This window comes from Centruroides vittatus, unplaced genomic scaffold, assembly GCF_030686945.1.
Source record: "Centruroides vittatus isolate TY-2023 unplaced genomic scaffold, ASM3068694v2 contig_884, whole genome shotgun sequence".
Taxonomy (NCBI): Eukaryota; Metazoa; Arthropoda; class Arachnida; order Scorpiones; family Buthidae; genus Centruroides; species Centruroides vittatus.
In genome coordinates this window covers 1,087,477-1,107,211 of record NW_027122576.1, presented here as the reverse complement: position 1 = coordinate 1,107,211, position 19,735 = coordinate 1,087,477, and the positions used below count along the sequence as shown (strand labels likewise).

At 29.3% G+C, this 19,735-nt stretch overlaps 1 protein-coding gene across 1 annotated transcript in view; it reads left to right on the top strand.

Moving 5' to 3' along the window:
• Positions 1-13,815: 13,815 nt before the first annotated feature.
• The window catches only part of LOC136983663 (stress-induced-phosphoprotein 1-like), a 42,555-nt gene continuing 36,635 nt past the window's right edge, over positions 13,816-19,735 (top strand). The window contains exon 1 of the mRNA XM_067280471.1: positions 13,816-13,976. The gene's annotated coding sequence lies outside the window, so the exon portion shown is untranslated. The remainder of the gene's footprint in view (positions 13,977-19,735) is intronic.

Here is a 19,735-nt window from a genome sequence, read left to right as displayed (position 1 = left end):
AATTCTCTATTCGACTTTTACTTACAAATAGAGCTATCGTAAAAAATTAAGATAAAAAATAAAATATTTTCAAAAATATATTAATTTTTATTAATTAATAATATATTCTTAATGTTAAATATAATTATAAATTAATATTTAACTTATTCAGTTTAACATCACTTAGTGCCAAATTCGGAGGCGAAACGTTGGTGCTAAATCGAGGTTTGCTTGTATGTTTGTTGTTCGAATTCAGTTTAGCGCCACACTCGATTAATTGACAATTTCATAGGAGAGAAAATGGTGGCGGTAAATATATATCTTCACGTTATAGCTTAAATATAACAAAAATACTGTATAATTATTTAAATTTTTTTAGTTTAATTATTAATTTAAAAAATTAAAAATTTAAATTACCAAAATTATTCTTATTATTTTCTAAATTAATGCACAGAGTCTTCAATTTTTGATAACTATTTTCTCCCTTCTAACTATTATTTTTAAAAATATAAATACTTTAATTCAAGACTAAATTATTTCCTTAAATTTTTAATAATAAAAGTAATATAAGTTTTTAATTTTATAACTTCAGAATATATAAAAGTAGAAACCCGGTTTACTGCCCATTTGGTGGTTTGTAAAATTAACATTTAATGAGAGTGGCGCTAAACCGAAGCACACGTTACACGATAAAAACAAAATAGCATATTTAGCAATTTAACAGACGTCGAAGGCTTCTCTATTTAGCACTTATGGGAAAGATCTGTTCATTGACGCTTTACTAGAATGTTAGAACGATGCTATAATGAGGTTTCACTGTATATTCAAACATTATTTATCGATAATACGTAATACTGGTATATAGTAAATTATAATAAAGTACGGGAAATTATTTATTGTATCATCCTCACAATACCGGTTTTAATCATCTGTTAATTTTAAAAAAATTACGTGAGTTTCGGTCTAGACCAGAACTCCATATGTGGTCTCGATTTTCATCCGTATAACTCCATTCTTGAGATTAAGGAAAGACAGTGGGAATGTCTGCAATTTTAAAATTGCAGCCCGATAAATATTTATATAAATAACAAATAATAATTAAAATAATGTTGTATATATTTAAAACTTAATTGTTTACTTCATTTAAATTTTATTTATTTTCAATCATAAGCTGTTGCAAATCAAAATAATAAGAAGAAAACTTTCAAAGTATTATTATTATTATTATTATTATTATTATTAATAGAATAATTTTTTGTGTATTTCGAATGTATTTATGTTAAATAAATTTTAAAATATTTTAAAAACAAAATAGGTAAATTTTAAATTAAACTATATTTAAAATTAATTTTATATGAATTTCGATTCTAGTTTTGTTTCTGTTGATTTAAAATTAGTAAATACAGTATATAAAGAAAAGCTGTATAACTACTTAAAATTTAGTTTTAAACATGTAAATTTGATTTTATTTGTTTATTAATTAAATATAATTTTTAATTTATTGACAAATGAAAATAACATACAAAAATAGCCACACGAAATTATAAGATCTAAATTATTTTTCTACATAATTGCCAAATTTTTCTAAACGCGTTTTTCAATGTGAGAGCGAGACGAGGGCAAAAATACCGTGTTCAAAAAAACTGCAAAAGAGTCCATGACAGCATCTTTTATTTCATACCTAAGGATGTACTGTACAGTAAACGTAAGAGAAACGGCATGTAAAAGCTTAATTTTTAAAGATTTACTGCATTTTACAGCTGTGATAGACTTCAAGTCTGTGTGAGCCCAGGCCCATGCGCAGGATTTTTAAAAGGGTGAAGTTTTATTAATTTCTACGATACAGTGTAACACAATACAGTAAAGTAAGAAGGAACTGAACGAGTACAAAATAAATATAAGTTATGTACAGTATAATATCCTATTTAATTTTAATTCTTCTCGAATAGGAAAGGTTAAAAACTCCCAAACCCCTTCGTATGCATGGCCTTAAAACGGTTAACCGTGCCTTCTACTCTCGCCATTTTCAATCGATCAGAAGCTAATAAAAAAACAAATTAAAATAAAATTGACAATGTTAATTCATAAAAACTTTAGTAATCACTCTTACCATTTACTGTGTACTGTTATTACGTGTACAGTCAAACCTCGATGTAACGTTCTCCAAAATAACGCTACCTGATAAACCTCCAACTCTTGAAAGGATTTTTCCCTCAAATATTTTAAACAAAGAACCCTTCATCGTCTGTGAATTACTAAATGTACGATTTTGCATTGTAAATTTTGTCCATATCACCAAATCACTTTCAAATTTCAGACTTGCTCGCTAATCTAATTATAATATAGAATATAATAATTAAAATATTACGACACTTCAATTTAGCGCCACATTCAATTTAGTTTCAACTTCAGAGACGAAAAAACAGCAACGCTAAATCGAAGTTTGAATATAATTCTAATTGTTTGAATCGCCTTACTGCTACACTAGATTTAGCGACAATCCAGTCATTAAATTTGCATGATCATCCGAATTAAAACATAATATAAAATAATTTATAGTTTTCATATTTAATTTTATATATTATAAATTATTTTTAAACAGCCTACTGACGGGAACATTAAAAAAAAAAAAAAAAAGGACGTTGTTCGGAGGTTGCCGTTGTTTGAAGGTTATTTTGTTTTTCAAAAAAAAAAAAAAAATTGCCGCCGTTGTCGGAGGTTTCACTTAATTAAATTAAATTTATTTATTTATAAATTAAAATTAATACAATTTATATTAAAAACTATATGTACTGTACTGTATATGCACGCGAAATATACAATATGTAATATAAAGAAATCTATAAAAATAAAACTAAAAATAAACTTTAAGTTTATTTTTTGTTTAAGAAAATATATATATATATATATATTAGGATTAATATGACAAAAATTTTATATAGGTTTTTCCATTATTTATTTAAATTTTATTTCCTCCATAGTATTACCTTTCCTTAAAGGAAATTGAAAATTCACAACTAGATTTCGAATAATTCTAAAAATAGTACTCGATATTCGCGTTTCGATTTGCATTTCTTTTTTATTTTATTTTATTTTACTTTATCGAGGGAAAAAAAAAGAAAAAGAAATAATTATTGGACTGGAGTAAGGACTTTTAAAAGGAAATAACTTAAATTAACTCTGCTACTTAATTATGTCAATGTAAGCAATAAAAGTAACTAGTAATGATTATATCAAATATACGCATTAAAAGAAAGAATATATATATATATAATTTTTTATTTTTGTTTTTAATTGTATAATTTTAAGTTTATTTTACACATTTTTCCCCCTCGTCGAAATGCTATTCTATGCCGAAAAGTATGAAAATTTTCATAAGATTTGGCTCGGATGCCACGTGATTTTCCACTAGGAAATCGTATAACATCCGAGTATTAGATTACATCAAATATTGTATATACATTAAAAAAAAAAAAAAAAAAGGAAATATTTTATATTTTTAAGTTTATTCCTTCATTAAAGGGTCCAAGTAGGATACGATAGCTGGAATGTCACACCATCACGACATACGAAACATAATTAATCACGTTTATGTAATTACCGAAATTATCATCACACCATTAACATTTTATCATCATTAATTAACAATCAGACGATAAGATTTTTGTTTTAATTAAAGCTCGACCCCATTAAGAAGTAATATTTTCGTGAATTTTTCATTAACGTTTGACATATTTTCGAAATATCTTCTTGCTTTTAAATGGAATGTAATTTATTGTAGAAATGTAGATTATTCCGTATACGTAACAACACATTCCGATTCATTGAAATAAATTTAAAATATTAAGTTTATCCCAAATGCAATTACTAATTTTAATGCAAGCGCCAACCTACGCGCATTCATTTATATGAATCCTGAAGTGACGACTAAAATAGAAAGTAGTGAAATTAGTATAGGTTTTTTTTTTATAGTAAATTTGCTTAAAATAAATTATTTCGAGGAAAGTTTAAAGCCTTAATGAGTTTCGAATCTATTGCGTCAGCGTAACGTCATTACGGTTTCTGATATTATGTGCTTTTTTTCCACTTATAAAAAATCGGTTTATAAATTAAATAACGCTGATCTTTCCATACATCTCGACTCAGCAGAAAACGTTAGACACCATAACTCAACCGTTACATTGACCTTTATCCTATAGACAAGTCTATGACCTGAAAGGAAAGATCAGAATCATGTGTACAGATCTTGTAAAGTCAAGCATCACCTAATAACTAGGATAACGATTTTTGGCCTCATGAGCATCCCATTCTCATCTTTTACACTTACCAAATGCTTACTTGATGTATCATATTTCTTCCTCATCCAATCTATATTTAGAATATTTTTTGCGCTACGAGACTTCGATTGATATGCATTTATTGATATTTCCTTTAAGATATCTTTGATTGTAATTAATATATAGCCGGTTAATCAACCCTAATGTTTAAAAATATTCGAAATTTAAGATAGTATCTGGTACTAAATATCTTACAAAAGCGTAACTATATATATATACGAGTATATACTTGTGAAAGATGTTAATTTAATAAAACACCTCTTGGTAATGTCGACCCTACGCTTTGATAAATTGCCACCATTGTTAATTCAACAAGTAGATTTAAACCGTCTCCAACACCATTTAAGCTCGGGACGACAATAAAAAACCATTAAGTTGGACATCATGTAGTTTTCTAATGACAGTTGTAGAGATCTGTTAATGGATCTTGGCTGTGACAAATGGTTTTCGGTCGTCGGCATTCTGTCACCGATTTTGGTAAATAGTCAAATTTCTTACTAGCATGGTTCTTCGTTCTTTAAATTTTATCATCCAATTTATTTGGTTTATATCCTCTTAACAAAATCAACGTAATTTCTTGGTTGCAACACGCAAATTTACACGATTGGGAATTCTTTTTTAGTGTGGAAAATGCTGTCGAGGAAAATGTACTACGTATCGATGTTTTGATCGCAAAATGTCGGCAGTAATGCGATTTTCTTCTTCTTATTCCAGAACATTTTCGGTGCTAAAAAGCTGAAAATATTTACAGTTATTGCTGTTTATTAAGGCAATTGGGTTATTGCTTCTATAGATCTTGCTGAAAGAACTAGCAATTTGTAAAGATTATACTGTATTGAGGTTGCTAAACTGTTAAGCAATATTTTTTCTGTTATAACTTAAACAATTTTTCAAAGTAATGCCTTTTTTATATCGAAATTTTATTTTCAAATCGTACGTATGTTTTTGTCGAAATCTACTTCTTATAAACAACCAATTGCAGTTTTCTCCACTATCTGTTTGTCATTTCTATACAAGCATTAAAAAAATAAATGTTTAAGGATATATAATCTTTGTTTTTAAAGGAAAATCGAGTAAACAATTGTCTTATTTGTGTTTTCTGCGAGTTAAAGCGTTACACGACAAACAACACTTGTCACCCGAGCCTGCAAAATGAAGAAAAATCGCCATCAAAGAATTCTAAACAACCTTGACACCATCACCGCTAACACAATCACTCGTCTAATCTGTTCCTAATTTCCGGAGGATCGAAGAACATTTAAGCAACCAATCACCCAGTAGAATTAACGTTTCCTATATTATTTTGCAATTAAGTTTTGCAACGTAAGCGCGAACCCCTTTGCGAAAATATATGTAAAAGTTCGTTAACACCTACCAACGATAAATCACTCGTAAAAAGAGAAAACATTGCGGATTTTAAGAAGAAATTGCAAAAATATTACGGATCAAAGAAGGGGAAACTGCGAAAATATTACGGATTTAAGAAAAAACGGCAAAAATACTGCGGATTTAAGAGGAGAAAACTGCGAAAATATTGCAAATTTAATAAGAAAAAAAAATCTGCGAAAATCTGTCGCGCAATTAGTGTATATTATGCAAATTATACGAATAAGCATGATTATTCGGTCACGTGTCTATGAATTAAACATGAATATAAGTGTGGAGATAGCAATCCCATTATACTTATTTATTTAAATCGTTCCACATGGATGATGTGAGGTCGTCTATCTCTGTATTGTTGCTATTTTTAACAGTGTCGACATTCTATTTCTAACAGAAATTATTTTCTTTATTTTAAACGTGTTTACGGAAAGAAAAATATTTTTCTTTCGCTTGATTGTACGAAAATGAAAATAGCTAATGTAAATTTTTCAACCTTTTTTTTAAATAATAATAATTATTATTATTTAAATTTTATTTTAATTTTTTAAATGATTTTTTTTTTAATTTCCTCTTCGAATCTAACGTCCTTTCGTCGCCATTTACTATTATTAAACTTATAAAAGTTGTTTTTAATATTAAAAAGATTATCGATACGATGCAATAAATTTATATTTAGGAATTAATTTCGCAACTGGTTTAAACCGGAAAAATATATACTAAATATTTTATTTTTTCGTATAAAGATGGAATGGAAATTTATGTATTGTAGATATATTTAAATTTTATTTATTCGTATGCAAAAATATTTATAAATTCTTAAAATGTCACTTAGTATCTTTTTTTTGAAAAAATATCCTGCTTTATTTCGAATTTCAGGCGCATGTTTTCCCGCATTCAACGTTGCGGTGCTTCCAGTAGCAAATTTGAGGCCCTAGGCGCAATTTTCTTTCGAGGGCTTCTATGTAAGTGTTGTTATTATTATTAAAAATCCAATAAAACTCTTAAATAATTATCTTTTCGTTATGTAATTTTTGAGGCCCCCTTCAGACGACGAGGGGGGGGCCTAGTCGCGCGCTACCGGGTTCTTCTTAAATTGAGATTCTCAAATTGATTTTTCCTCCCTTTAAATTGGATTTCTTTCTTAAATCGAGATTCTTCGTAAATTGAGGTTCTTGAATCGAGATTCTTATTTATTTTAAGTTCTTTAAGTTTAATTGTAATTATATAATATAATTTAGAATAATTTTTTAATGTGAATAAATAAAATTCTATGAATTTAATATGAAATTCGGTATAAATCTCTAAATAATAGGATAGATATTTACTTGTTTTATTGAAGAGTTTCATTAAAATCAAATATTAAAATCATAAATTTTGCAAATTCGTTAAAATTTAAATATTAAACACTTCAAGTTATATAATTTCCATGCTAATTTGGGAAAATTATAATATAATCTTTACTGTGGTTAACTGGCTTTTAGGCACGTCTGTATACAGTGTTTTTACTGTTCTTAGGCAGAAAAATTTGTCTAATAAAATATATAATGGTTATTAAGTAGTTTTGTACCTTGTATTCTGTTTATAAATTACATCTATTTATATACAGTTAAACCTCTGAACAACGGCCAATAGTGAAAACATAAAAATTGCCGTTATATAATGGTTATTTTGTATGCATTTTTGTTCAAAAACAACAAAAAAAAACAAGATTCCTGAAAAAATGGCTGCCGTTTACAGTTGGCCGTTATGGAAGTTCGACGGACACAACTATCAAACATTTACGTTACGTAAATAGCCTTCTATATACTAATATACGTCTAAACTACAGGAACATAGCTTAATCATCAGATTTGCCGTCTTTATTATCAGATTTACAGACTTACACGTGAGCCAGAATAAATATAATACATCCCGTAGAGTACTCAATACTATATAAATACTGTATAAACCGGTGTACATTTACGGATAAATGCATAAAACTTGGAGTTTAGGACTACATTTCGTAACTAAAGCCAGAAAAAATAATAATAATAAAGTACAAAACTTCTAAAAGTAAAACAGGGGAAAAAAAATTCCCATCAAAGCTTTCAATTACAAGATAATCTCTTCCATTACAGAAAAAGTTTTTTGAGTTTCACAATTTTATCTGAAGTGATTAATTATAAAAGAAAACTTTAATAGCCAAGATAATAATAGAAAATTAAAGAAAAGACAATAAACAATTATTAAAAAAAAAGGAAGAAAGACTATAGTATAGAAAGATAGCGCTAATTCGACAGACAGATTGACGCTCTAATAATTTTCAACTAAATTATCGTACTAAGAACGCGATGACAAGAGTGGAAAATCATCACCGATGGTGATAATCTTAGAAATTCTTTATAAAAAAATAGAAAAAAATGTATATATATATATCTAAAGGGAGCTTAAAAGTAAATAGTGACATCACAGTTAAACACTTCCTGACTGCTATAAATAGTTAATTTAAGCTACTACAAACCCATATATTCAGACTCATCCGTTCCAGGTGTCTGCTCTACTGTTATTTGGACACGTTCTCACGTGTTTGGTCATTAAAATAGATAAACGTTTGTCTCGAAAACGTTTCAGGTGTCAATAAACTCCGGGTGTAAACAAAATAGAAATCGTATATTAACAACAAATATAACTTCTATGTTTAGGATTGATTTTCCCATAAATTAACGCGTTAATTCTCGTGTCGTCGAATAATTTCTTAGGCTGCATAGAATATAAATTATATAAGGGGAGAAACAAAAGTTACTAAACCTTTTTAAAATTAATATTAAATTAATTTCCATCGATTTTGTAAAAGAAAAAAACACTGCATATTACACTTATTATAGATTAGTTTATGTAATTATATACAGGGTGGCCCATAAGCCACCGTGTTTGCTTCGTGGGTTACTGACAAATTTTATTTTGTTTACGTGTAAGAGTTTATCTTATTTTATCATAAAATATTTTATAAAATAAACATATTAAGTTTAATATATATATATATACATTCAAACCTCCTATAACGGCCACCTCCGAACAACGACCACTTTTTTACGTTCCCTTCAGTGGCCGTTGATTACAGGTTTGACTGCATATATATATTTTAAAAATAAATTATTAAACTTAATACGTTCATTTTACAGACAATTACTTGTCCTATTTTTCTAAATTTTATTTTATTTTATTACTATTATTTTTTTAATGGAGAAATTTCTTACATTTTCAAGCTATTTTTAAGAAAGGAGGCATCGTTTAAGATTTTTATATTATGAGTAGATCGACTTATTAATCTTAATTTGTTACGTATTTGACATATCGATCGAAAAATTGATGATAAAAAGCCGAAAAATTAAAAAAATATATTGTATAAATATAGGTTAAGTTAGAAAAAATAATTAAAAGTTATTTTCCATTCAGTTACGAGGGGACCAAAACATCAATAACATTCGATTGGCTTAACAATCGATAACCTTCTGCATATGTTATCAATCTTCTAAAATAAGGGGAAATTTTAATAAAAATAAATGCGATTGTTTCATCAATTTTACTACTTTTTCTCGTTGATATTAAATTTTTACGATAGCATAAACATGGCAAAAAAAGAAAAAATGAATAATTTCAAACAATCATCCGTTATACATAAATTTCAACTATAACAAGGTTATGAAATTCCTGTTTTTGACCCTCTTACCGTACGTTCCTCATAAAAATCTCGAAAGATAATCTGATAGTGTCATAAATGACAAGTAACGTTATATATGTGCAAGTATTTTCATATATAAATAATGCCTGAAGCTAGTGTAAAGTTCTTTCATTGTCTTTAATTTTTATTTCCTGGATTGTGTTATTGGGATAACGTTTAAGGGTATTTTTCTACCTTTTATGGTCCGATAAAAAGGAAACTTGAATCGTTTCCATATCGTTCTGGTAACAGGTAATATTGGATTCGTACCTAAGTTAGCTTGGGGCATCGCATTAGGTCCTTATACTATAAGAACGTATTGTTGTATAACGGTCTACGTCTAGTAGTATCTAGACCCTAAGGCCTAAAAGCTTTAAAGCTTTCTAGGCCTTAAGTTGTGATTTAATAATGTAAGGCTCTACGCTGTGTTGCAGTTTCTTAGTATAAGGCTAACTTGAAACTACAACTTGGTGCCTCGCACTAATACAACAGTTTAGAGCTTTGTACTGTGAGGTCACAGCATAGAGCCTTATGCTATGAAATCACAGTTAAGGGCCTCACACTAGGGTGCTCACGGCTAGGGCCTCATCACAAGGTGCTCAAACACTACAGCTTATGGCTTCATAATACGTTACTATAGCTTAGAATCTCGCGCTTTTAAACTTGTTTAATGGAGAAGGAAGGGTCTGTTATATAATATAGCCCGGAGCTACAACAAAGGTAAGTCCGGCCCTAATACCGAGTTAAAGACTTTTTATGCCCTATAGCAATATATCAATAAAGATCGAGAAGGTAAAAATCAATTAAGTCATATTTATAATCTATTTTAAAATTATATTTATAGTAACATACAGCTTTATACATACATATTCATTATATTATTCTAATTATTCCTTGTATTATTAATATTATCAGCCCATAAAAAGTAGAATGATTAAGAAGTAGATTCTGTAACCGAGACAGTTGCTCCATATAAGATTAATAACTTCGTTTAATGGATGGGATAAATTATAATAAAAATAAATTTCAGATAATAAAGATGACAGAGCGAAAAAGATAAATCTAATTATAGTATTCAACTAGATAGCAATTTCTCCTACAAAAGATTATTAAGAAAGTGAAGTTACGTCAATCTCTCTACTTAGTTTTTAGGCTCCACATCAATCAAAACATTTAGAAAAAATGAGGAAAAGTAAGCAAAAAAGCTTGATATGGAAAGAAATTCCATTATCACGTTCATCAACTATTGTAAAATTATTGTTCGAAGTTACATTATGCTTCGTGAGGAAAAGAATCTTCTTCTTGAGAAATGTCTTGAGGAAGAGAATCATCCTCTAATGATACTCCTCTTCACCCTTTTCTAAAATCATCACACTAATCCTCCCCTTCAAAGATTAACTCGATGATCCTCTTCTAGTTTATCCTCTTCTTCAAGAAGCAGCACTGATCCTCCCATTCTTCAAGGATCAACGCACCGATCCTCGTGTTTATTCAGTTCTTCAGGACTCAGCGCACTGATCCTCCCTTCATCCTCTTATTCTATGATCAGCGCACTGATCCTCCTGTTTATCTTTACGTTCAAGAACCGTACATTGATCCTCCTTATCATCCTCTTCTTCCAGGATCATCGCACTGATGATCCCCCTCTTCCTCCTCCTCTTCAAAACGAAAACATAATTTAATCCAAAGAGTTAAATAATCGTTAATTCTATCAAAATACTAAGAATAAAAAAAAAGATCGAAAATGAAATTTTAATTGAAGCCGATCGGTCAGATCGATCCTCATTACTAAATAAGGACGTCAAAGCCTTATAAAATAATTGTTTCGTTCGTAAAGAATTAAATAAAGCTTACCGATAAAAATTTTTCCTTACGAGATTATCCTTATAAACTTATAAATAAACACGAATATATATAAATCGAAGAGCAATAAATGAAGATAATTTATTGTCAAGCGCTTAACTAGTCAGGAACCCCTTTTAAAAAAACAAGTTTACAACAGTATTTTAATTAAACCGATTGGTAAGATCGATCCTTAACAGATAAGGATGTCAGAATGTTAAACAATTTCTTTAAGAATAGGCCAAAGAATAAAAAATTAGAAAATAAAATAACAAGTTTCAGATTTTTCAGGTCATAAAGACAAGTGTAATCAATTCTTATTAATGGTGTCCGATTTATCCAGATTTTTAATGTTATTCTACACTTGCACAATTAACTAGGAGTAGAAATTTAATTATAATCAGATATGAACACTTATTTTATATATATATATATACAAAAAAATTAGTAAAAATATTCATCTAGAAGCTATTACCCACAAGATAGCATGAGATAACTTAGGTTTTTATAAAGGGGGATGGAAAAGCCGTCGTCCTTGCTTCTAATAATAAATACATTACTTCGAGTCTTTAGTCTAATTGAGAACAAACAATACAGTTACTTGTCCCGATAATATTAAACTACAAACAACTACACGTTCTAATTTCTACCTACTTATTTTCTAATCTTTATATATATATATTTATATATATTTTGGGGATTTTTTTATAAATATATATATATTTATATTATTATTTTCTTTATTTGTGGCGTATTTTCCTTATTTTCACTAACCACAATGTATATATATAAATCACGTAACTCGTAACACAGTCGTTATCTATGTTATATCTCAGTCAGTGCACTTAATATACTGATATGTTTGTGTGTGCACTTCAGAAAATTTTCGTGGATGAAGGGGTGAAGGTTCCCTGCTCGTGTATTAAGGGAGTGAGTCACGCAATCTTGGTCATTGCTTTGGGGAAAAAATCTGTCTTATCGTTGTTGTCAACTTTCTCTTTGATTTTCGGTTCAAGTATGCTCGATTTTAACCTGTAAATTTTGGGTAAATCGTTGGAAGTGTTTGCACGTTCAATTTTTTTTTTTATCTGTAAAGACATATCTCTAAGTAGAGACGGATTTACACGTAAAAGTTCAACAAGCTACCTCTCAAAACCTCTCGTTCCAAACAACAACTTTGGGCCTCATTCTTCGAAGCTGCAATTTAAGCTCTCGATCTATAAGGCTACAGTTTAGGGCCTCATTCAATAAAGCTGAAACTTAGGACCTCGCGTTACTAAGGTGCAGTTAGGGCCTCATTCTACGAAGCTGCAACTCGGTGCCTGACTCTTTTGAGTTTATTTGATGAAGAGGGAAGGCCTCTTATATATAGTTTAAGCCCCTGTTTATAAGCATGCAAATCTGCTATAAGATTTGCTTATAAAAATGCCTTATATTTATAAAAATTGCGAGGTCTTAAACGTATTTCATTATCGTACAGATCTAACAATATTTAGAGTTTCTCTTAACTATATTAAAGTTTGAAAGGTCATTAACTGATACCATTTATCAATCGTCGAGTGTGAATAGAGCTTCATTAATCACGTGACTTGCGGGACGGGAGTGTTACGCAACTCGCGTGACTTCCAAAACTCGTACGAGCTAAATATAGACGAATGGCCCCCCGAGGGAAAGTTTCGCTTTAAAATTCGAACAGATTATGCCTATTATCATCGTAAACAAAGATAAAATCAAAATATTTAGAGGAGGACCGGTGAAGAGGGATAAAAATTTTAAAATCATCTTATAAATTTTACCGCGAAGAGAATCTTATGACCTTGAACCGGTGCCGTCTTTAAAACAGGCCAATTCGATGAGTTAGTACGAGCGCTTTCGCTATTGTTTCTTACGTCATCAATAAACACCCCACTTCAATCGAGACGTGGACGTTAATAATCACTTTCATTGCTTTTTTTTTGATCGATTATTAAATGGTACCTATCAAGCGATGATGCGTGAATCCTCTTCCATACAATCGGTGCCAATTGACGATCACACAGAAACTAAAATAGAAGAAAAAAAAAAATATATATATATATATATATATTCTACTCGTTACTAAATATAGAAGCTCAGACGATCTGTGACGTATCCGACCTCACAAATGAGTGCAATAAGTAGCAGTTTACGACAGCCTATTCATATTAATTTCTAATTTCAAAATCCATAAATAGAGTTATGGTACGGCAGGTGACAGTAATACAGACGAGTGTAGAAAGAAAAGAAAGACACAGAAAGAAAAAAAAAGAACGAAAGTAAAACTTACAAGGGGCATTGCCCCCTTAAACCACATCAGCCATTCACCCCTTCTGTTTAATTCTACCAACGAAGCGTACAAAAGAAAATTTCCTTCAGTTAACTTCCACAAACAGTCTCGGACGTTTCACTACATCACCGACACAACGTCTGAATGAAGTGTGGCGTCCAATACGTAACGTCCCCTTTTGGCACGTGACTCGAATCCACCAATGAGTGGCGTGTAGTGTATAGCCTACACGGGATCTCGTCCGGCATTTCTATCAGTCTGCACTCGACACACCACGAAACGGAACGATGTGCCACCGACTTAAGTGAAGTTTTCAATGTGAAGTTATGAAGCATAGAAAAATTATGAATATTTTTTATAACTCACCGAAAGTGGAACATTCAGATTATACGAATTTGAAAAGTGTTACGGGGATCTAGTTGTCACCCAGGTAATTTTTTAAAAGTATTTTTCTATAAGCTGACCTAGAAATGTTCTGTCCTTTTTATACAACGTGTTTAATAGATTTATGATAAATTTTTTTTATTATTATTATTTTATATATAAATCGAGTACAAAGGCCTTAAACGTAAAAGATATATCGACGATAGAAAGGAAAAATTCGGCCGGTGATGAACTTTTTCGATAGATAAAGTCAATTTATTTCCCCTTATAAAACGAATTTATATAATTTAAAGCCTGTTAAATCGTTAATTTACTGTTTGGATCTTAATCTTAAGCTTAATCTTCGGTTCAAGGTTGACCTTTCGGTGTTTATAAACAGTTATATTCGCTAAATTTAGAAAAAAACTAAGGATTAAAAATAGATCATTATCTTATTCTAGAACATTTTTAGATTAAATTACTTTATAAAAGTCTATTTTATTTTATTCTTTTTAAATCTACAAGATAAGGAAGAATAATCAGTGCATCTCGATACGGGTCAAGTAGATTTTGGTTTGATATGTTGTAATTTTTCAAGTACGTCTCTTAAACTTGTAGAAAAATAATATAAAAAAATGAATTCTTGAACCTAATTGTTTATAAAGAAAGTAAACGTAATTGTTTTGTATAGTCTAAGTTTTTAGTAAGAGGAATTTTTATAGAAAAAACAAATTTTGTAACACGTAAAATAATATTTATTCTTCCAAAGTGCAACGATCTTTGACTTTATATAGTTAAATATATTTTATAAAGCGTTTTTATTTACCGTAAACAACGATTTTACTGTAAAAATACCTGCAGAATTCATGTTTACAGCGCGATTTTAATCAGGGATAACCTAGATGCGATGCGTGAAGACACTTTTTTAAGTCGAATTAAAGCGAGTAAATCCCTAATTTTACGAATAAACTAGACAATTTTTCTCATTTTCTTAAAAAATAATAATAAAATAATAGATTTTTCTTATTGTTCTATAATGCAATAACTCACGATGAGGATAAGAAACTCGAATAAATTATAGACTTAAAAGTTAATTTAGTGGAAATAAATTAGATTTTACCGAGCTGGTTCGTAAATAGGCTAAGTACGGCATTGTTCTGGCTTAAAAAATAGGGGGGAAAATGTATACGTGTTTACTGTTTATTTCCCTAAATTCCTTAAATATAATTAAGTAAATTTTGTCGTGGAGAATGTGTCAGAATATATTTGCTTTAATATTAAAAAACAAAATATAGAAAAAATAAATACAGTTCAATGCTATCGATAACTTAAAAGAAAAATTAGGTATTATATATATATATATATATATGTTTAGTTATATAGGAAAATGCAGTAGGAATAATGTAACACATGCGACAGTCACATGAATTGTAGGAAAATTCACACAGATTTCATTTTTATCTTGTAAAATATGAAGAAATATCTATACAAAGATAAATTATTGTTATATTTACGTGTAATTTAAATTATTTACTATTTTTTATCGTGCAAAATGCTTTTATTTTTATACATTAAATTCTTGAAAGTTCGGTTTACGAGCGATTTTTTTTATCTTCCAGTTTGATCTTTAATATGTAAAATTCAACGTAGGAAGTGGAATTTCTGCTTTAAAAAAATAATAAATTTTTGTCATATTTCCGTTTAATTTAAATTATTTAATGTAAAATTCTTTATTTTTAATCAGTTTTATTTAATAAATTACTTAAAATTTCAATTTTTTAGCATGTTTTTCTTTGTTTTCGGTTTGATGTTTCGCGTGTAAAATGCAATACGGGGAGCAAAACTTCTATTTTTTTTTAATTAATAAATTACGCCAATTAAATATATTACTATAAATTAATTAAATTTTAACTTTTCATTAATTTTAATTAATTAATAAACCTTTAAAAATCAAATTTTTGAGCGTTTTTTTTTCCTCTTCCATTTTATCTATCTTCGATTGAGAACTTAGACTTGTCATGGCCCTATGTTGTAACATATAACAGGCCCTTCCTCTGTACCAAATAATTATATCTATAAAAATTTGAGGCCCTAAGCTGTAGACACGACGCGAGGCCCTAAACTGCGGCTTGTTTAGCTTATGCTCAAACCTGTCCCTGCATCGATTTGTATATAAAAAGACAGAAAAATAATAGAATTCTATTAAAAATTAATAATAATTTACAGTAAAATCATTTAAATTATTTAATTTTTATATAGAAGCTTTAATTTTTACAGTTTATTTTTAGTAAGAGACTATTGATTTAGACTTTACATAACTGGAAGTAGCAAAAAAATCTCTAGTGTAACAATTACAATTTGTTGCTTCTCTGATTAAATTATCCTTATTTTTATTGTTTTTTTTATGATAAAATACACAGGGATATTTTAATTCTTTATTTCTTTCGATGTTCTTTTATAAATAATTATCGTTTTTATAGATGCAAATCGCTTCCTTTTTTCATTCAGCAATGAATAAGAATGATGTTTGCCATCCTTTTTTTTTAACTTTCCTATTAATTATACAAGGAGCTGCCTACAATAACATTATTGATATTGATGCTGTAGCATTAACACCATTAATTTCCTTACAGTTGCGGTTAGTTACTTTATTTTTATTACTTTTTTTAATTCACCTTGAAACTCCATTAGTTCTTTGGGATTAGAATTGATTTTTTCGCGAAAGTACGCCACTTTCATGTATTATTTTACAGTTTTTGAGTGAAAATAAACTCGGAAACACTCGAATTCTTGACTAGATTACTGTTATTTAAAAAAAAAATTTACTTTATTACGTTTTATCTTCGAATATCTAGTCGAAACGTGATGTTATACACGTTATATTTTGCAATATGTAACGTGGAATGACATTATTTACATAGAGAATACTTGATCTTCTGTTAAAATGTAGTATTAAGTTACGTTAGACATTGTTAGACTTTTGAATCTACTGTTTACACGATGAACACTACAGTACAAACTTCGGTTTAGCGCCTTATAAATTGGCACTACTTGGAATGTGGTGCTAAACTGAAGTATCTTTAAAAAACTGGTAATATGAATTATGTATAGTAATGGGTAACGAATAAGGACCGAATTTATATGCGTTTAAAATCGCAATGTATGCACATATATAAGCACAAAAATGCAAGATATATGCACTGCTGTATACACGTTACATGCACTGCTGTATACACGTTACATGCACTGTTCTATGCACGTTACATGCCAGATGTATGCACTATTCTATGCATGCTAAAAGGCCTGAAATGTGCATTTTTTATGTTAAAAGTGTCAGTGATATACAATAAGATTTGTAGGTCGAAATGCACACTACTTACTTCCGTCTGCGAGCAATTCTTATTAACGTCTATTACGTCACACACATTCAATCAACTTTTATAACATTCTATTTTATCTAATCAATCATTATTGAATTTATTTCTATATATACAATATACGAGATTCTTGAGGATGACTGGAATAAATTTTACGTTATTAAATTAATAAATATAACATTTACAATAACTTTAATCCAATTAATTCAAAAGATTTTGAGAATTTAAAAATTCAATAGGTTTCAATGGTAAAGCAAAACGTTGGGTTTTAGGATAACTTTAAAAGAATGTCAGTTAGGCGGTTTAAATTTAAAACATTTGAATTTCGCGCGCTCATATATAATTGGATGGCGGAGTGATACACGTGACACGATACATGCTGACGTAAACTGTACTGTACATGCACAAAAAACAACGGTGTTGTTTGCAATGAAAAATAAAACACTTAGTAATTCACAGATGATAAAAAGTTATCTATTTAATATTTATGAAATTGGCACTTTACCAGGGTGACGCTATTTAAGATGGCACTATATCGAGGTTTGACTGTATTTATAATCATACCCAGAATAGTTGAAACTATAAACAGGCCTTTAAAATATTCATTTATTCCTTTTTGAGGCCTCCAATATATTAAAAATCAAAACAATGTTTACAGTTGGGCCCTTCATAGAAAGACCTTCTATAATTATGTATATTATGTACAGTACATACTGATATAAATTGTAGATGCATAGTTGATTTTGGAAATGCAAATTTTTATAAAATATCATAAAATTTAGAAGTATTTATAGTTTTATTTGAACAGGTCTTTTGGGGTCGGATTTAGACCTGTGATGCTAAAATTTAACATATAAGAGGCCCTTTCCTACTCCCAAAATACTAATAAGTTTAAAGACCCTAAGCTGCAACCTTTTTAGCTTAGGGCCTGTTATATTGTTGGCTTTTATGTCTAGTCCTAATGTTTAGAATTAAACTAGAATAAATAGGAATTTAGATTATATTTATTACAATTCAATTTTAATCTTGATCAATAGGGAAGACGAATTTAGGGGAAAGGGTAGATTAACACTCGTTTCATATTCCTTATAACGAATATTTTAGATAAATTAGTAAATATTTGAGATACTTTTTAAAGTAATTTCAGGCGTGATTATTTAAGCAGTAATTTCTAAGCCGGGAATTATAATTTAAAAATAGATGCAAAGTACTTTCTAATAGCTGAACTCTGACGAATATAACCTGGAGAAATTTTAAGTAATGGGAATTTGTTGGAGCATTAAAAAGTTACGATAAAAAAAAAAAGTGTAGGTCGTAACATAGGATGCGTTAAGAAAAAATAAAAATAAAAATAAAATCATTTAATATATATAACTCGAATATTTTTATATAAACCCGCTTCCTATCTGCCAAAAAAAGAGGAAATTAATCGAATATCCTTGACCAAAAACAACATAGAAATCCTGTTTAAAGAAGAATTACCTTCATAGAAGGCTTCATGCTAATAAAACTTTGTTACCGAGTAACGTAATGAAGGTAATAAGAAAAAAATTAATCCTTCAAAAATTAATAATCCTTTCATCTAAATTCTTAGAGTTAAGTGTTCTTAAAAATTTTTATATTATGTCTTTTTAGAGGTTAGACACATGTCAATAGTCGTTAAGCATCGTTCGATTTCCTGTTTTAATTCAAAGAAAGAAAAAAATTTCATTTGGGAAATCGAATTAAATTAAAATTCCAACATTTCATTTACAGGTGGAGTTGCCTGTAGATGAAAGGAGGTTAATGTAACGCTTTAAACTGATTAGGAAATCTGTGGACGCTCTGAACTCCACAAAAGGAATGCAGCACCTTTTATCAAACCCTTCAAGGTGACGTGTCAAGGATGTAAAACATTGATTAAAAATAAAGTTTCGATTAATTAATCACGATAAACACTACAGAAATCAATGACCGTTTTTCTTTACATTTTATATGAAGATCCTGCAGGGTCGTGGAATAAAAACCGTTATAGGATATGGGACAAGGAAGGTTTCAATGGCTTCAGTCCGTGACCGCCCTATGTCGTTCGAGACCTTAAAGAAAAAAAAAACAAAAAAACAAAGTTTCGAAGCAGTGGAGGAATTTGTTTAGTACGGAAGTAGAAAAGATGGATTTCTTCTATAATCGATCGTATTTTGAAGCTTGTGACCATTGTGGAGTCACTGAGTCTGGAGGTCGTGTTCTATCGATCTTATTCGGACACCTTCCCTAACGCGATACACAATGTTGTACACAGCTTCTTGCACTGTTTAGCTTAATCATTAACAATTTCAGCCATTTTCTGGAGGTCGTTTTACGCAAGCGGCATCGCACCGCCACGAAAATAACTTTGTTGTTCGTGTTAAATTTTTTTTTTTTCTGAAGTCACGTCTACGGAGACTCGTGTTACGCGTGGAAGACAAGTTTA